We start from the raw sequence: 2,717 nt of genomic DNA, 5'->3' as shown, positions 1-2,717 counted from the left end.
TCTCTACAGCAGACTTTTCATTTCCTTTTCCCCACTGGATCGCTCGTACTGACGTGAAGTAATACCCATCCATTAATCTTTTAAAAAGGGATGATTGAAAACGATTCCTGTGGATTGTGGATAGTATCACACCAAAATTACTTGCAGTGATACGATTTTTTCGTGCCAATTTTCATTATTGGTTGGACCTACAGTATTTTTTACCACGCACGTAATTTGTTTTGGTGTTAATTGACACCTTTCTCGATATAACATTTTTGTTTGACGTTTCCAAATACTCTTTATTGAAAACTAATTCCTCTATAATGGGAAGAAACTCTTATTTCACTGTGGCAAACATGCAGTTGCAACAACCACGAAACGCCAAATGCCTTACCATGCCCTAAACTTCTACGAAACGTTTGAAGCACATCGTCAGATATATCCCTATTAATAAGTTCATACACCTCGTGCTGTGAAGGGTAAAGTTCTGTTAATGTTTTCACATTTTCTTCACCGACCCAAATATGTGGAAAAAAAAGAAAGCGTCAATTTCTAGAGAAAAAGGCGAGGCTTACTTATCTTATAAAAATGTACTTATTCCTATGAAAACTCCAAAGGAGGGCATTTTATGCAGAGAAAAAACTCAACTGCAGCACCCGGTTTGGAAATGAGGATAGAGTTGCAATGTTGGAAGAATTCCATAAACTTGACGTAAACGCAAAGAATGCTCTATTGTTCCGATGCATAACTAAAAAAGCTATGGCCAGGATAAGGAAAGGTTCCGTTAAACATAAGGAAGCAACATATGTGTATAGTGTAACAAAAAATGGTGCTACTCAAGTGGTGTGCAAAGAAGCTATGTGCGCTCTATTTCAAATTGGTCGAAAAAAATTGACATTATAAAAAGTCTTATACAAAGTGGCGTGTCCGCCTCTCCACCTGATTGCAGGGGAAAACATTTTAACAGACCACACAAAATGCACGAGGAAGTGAAGCAATGCATTATGGATCACATCAATAAATTTCCTGCAGAAGAGTCCCATTACTCCCGTAATAAGAATCCTTACAAAAAATATCTCTCCCCTATGTTAAACATAAGTAAAATGTACCAGCTTTGTGAGCAACCCTGGGTACGTTCCGGCTTTTGCCCACAGCCTCGGGTAGCGTCGGGAAATAATTGGCGAGCAAAGAAAATTAAAAGTGTATTGGCTAAATAGAAATAAACATATATATATACAAAATAAAATAATATAAAAGATTTCCGGAGCAGTCCTCGTATTTACTTGGGGAGTACTGCCATCTGCCGGTAGTTATCTGGCCCCAGCGTGTCAGCTGGTTTGCTGTCAATGCCGTTTTCGTGTCGGACGGTAGGTTAATTTCCACGTGCAGTGCTGTCTAGAATGTAACAAATTAATTGATGCGGGATTGAGGGCTGCGCCACCCGAACGGGGTAACCAACAGAACCTGCGGGGTGAGTGTTCGAACTGTAACAACTAACCTTTCACGTGACGGCTTTCAGCCCCTTATGGTTAACGTCGGCGGGAGCACTGTGCCCCAGGTTTAGGCAGGACGGGGCGACGGGAAGATACTACGGAGGTGTACTTCGTTTAAAACCAGGAGTCACGCTCCGATTTTGTTTTGAAGACACGGACAGGTGGGAACGTACGGAGAGTAGCTGGTAATCTTGAGGAATACTTGTTGTAGTAACCCGTTCGCTAGGGAGTACACCTAGGAACTGGAATTACTCGGGGAATTGGGAACTGGTCAGGGTAATAGAGGTAACGGCTTGCACGTTTTAATAAAAGGGTTGAAAGATTGTCGTTTTAATGACACTATAAACACTCACTCACCTCGACGGCTAATTACGATTAACCCCCTAGGGCTAACGGCAACACACTCAACACAAGGAACGACAGGGGGTGCAGGTTAACAACGGTTTTACAGGAAATGGAACGACGGTTAAAGGTGCAGTAATCAATGACAGGTAAATAAGGCTGGTTAATAGCAAAAGGCACTGGTAAAGGTAGAAGCAAAAGTTACAAACACTGGACTGACACAGGTAGGTATATATATCTTGGAGATCTGGTGGGGAAGACGATTAGGAGGGGCGAAATTAAGTGGAAATATCTGGGGGAAATCTTATTTACTGGTTTGGGCAGATTATTTCCTCACCCTTAATTTCGTTTCCTCACATCTCTCCCTCCCTTCGGGTAGAGGATTTGCTGGGGGATAAAAAATTAAAGATATGGTGATGTTCGCCTTTCAGAATCAACCCCATCTCTACGGCCTCTTTTCGGGGAAGACGTAGGAAGCTTCCTGGACCACCTCCAAGACTGACCCCCACGAGTACTCGGCGCTGGTTAGCCTTTTTACGTTGAGTCTGGCTACGGGACCGTCTTTTCTTCTTTCGGATGGACACCGCAGGCTGCTGGAGAAGAGGGCTGGGAGTTGGCACGGTAGACATACCAGGCAGCGGAGTTATTCCCAAGTCCAAACTGGCCAAACGGTTCGCCGTGGTCTCACAGTCCAAGGCCCGGTTGCATACAGCCACCAACTCCGGATCAGGCGAAGACAGTATGGGGGTATCCCATAAGGGCGACGGCGTGGCTGCTTGAGGGGTGGATGCAGTTGGAGTCATAGGAAGGCTTGCCGGGCTTCCCCATCTCCACTCCTGAGGGATCACCTCCCTTACATCTGGACTTCCAAACACTCTGCTGAACCGTTCTGCTAATGCT

The 2,717-nt window shown here is 44.3% G+C and overlaps 1 long non-coding RNA gene across 2 annotated transcripts; it reads left to right on the top strand.

The window, feature by feature from the left end:
• The first annotated feature begins 1,225 nt into the window (after nucleotides 1-1,225).
• LOC116158631 lies at nucleotides 1,226-2,036 on the top strand. Of its 2 annotated transcripts, XR_004142780.1 has the most exons (4): nucleotides 1,226-1,453; nucleotides 1,502-1,636; nucleotides 1,687-1,760; nucleotides 1,863-2,036. It is a non-coding gene; the product is annotated as an uncharacterized LOC116158631 (long non-coding RNA). The 2 variants fall into 2 exon arrangements; XR_004142779.1 differs by having other exon boundaries at nucleotides 1,227-1,453; nucleotides 1,687-2,036.
• Nucleotides 2,037-2,717: the final 681 nt, after the last annotated feature.

Source organism: Photinus pyralis, unplaced genomic scaffold, assembly GCF_008802855.1.
Source record: "Photinus pyralis isolate 1611_PpyrPB1 unplaced genomic scaffold, Ppyr1.3 Ppyr1.4_LG1, whole genome shotgun sequence".
NCBI classification, from domain to species: domain Eukaryota; kingdom Metazoa; phylum Arthropoda; class Insecta; order Coleoptera; family Lampyridae; genus Photinus; species Photinus pyralis.
Note: the sequence above shows the minus strand (reverse complement) of the source record. Positions and strands in the feature narration are given on the sequence as shown.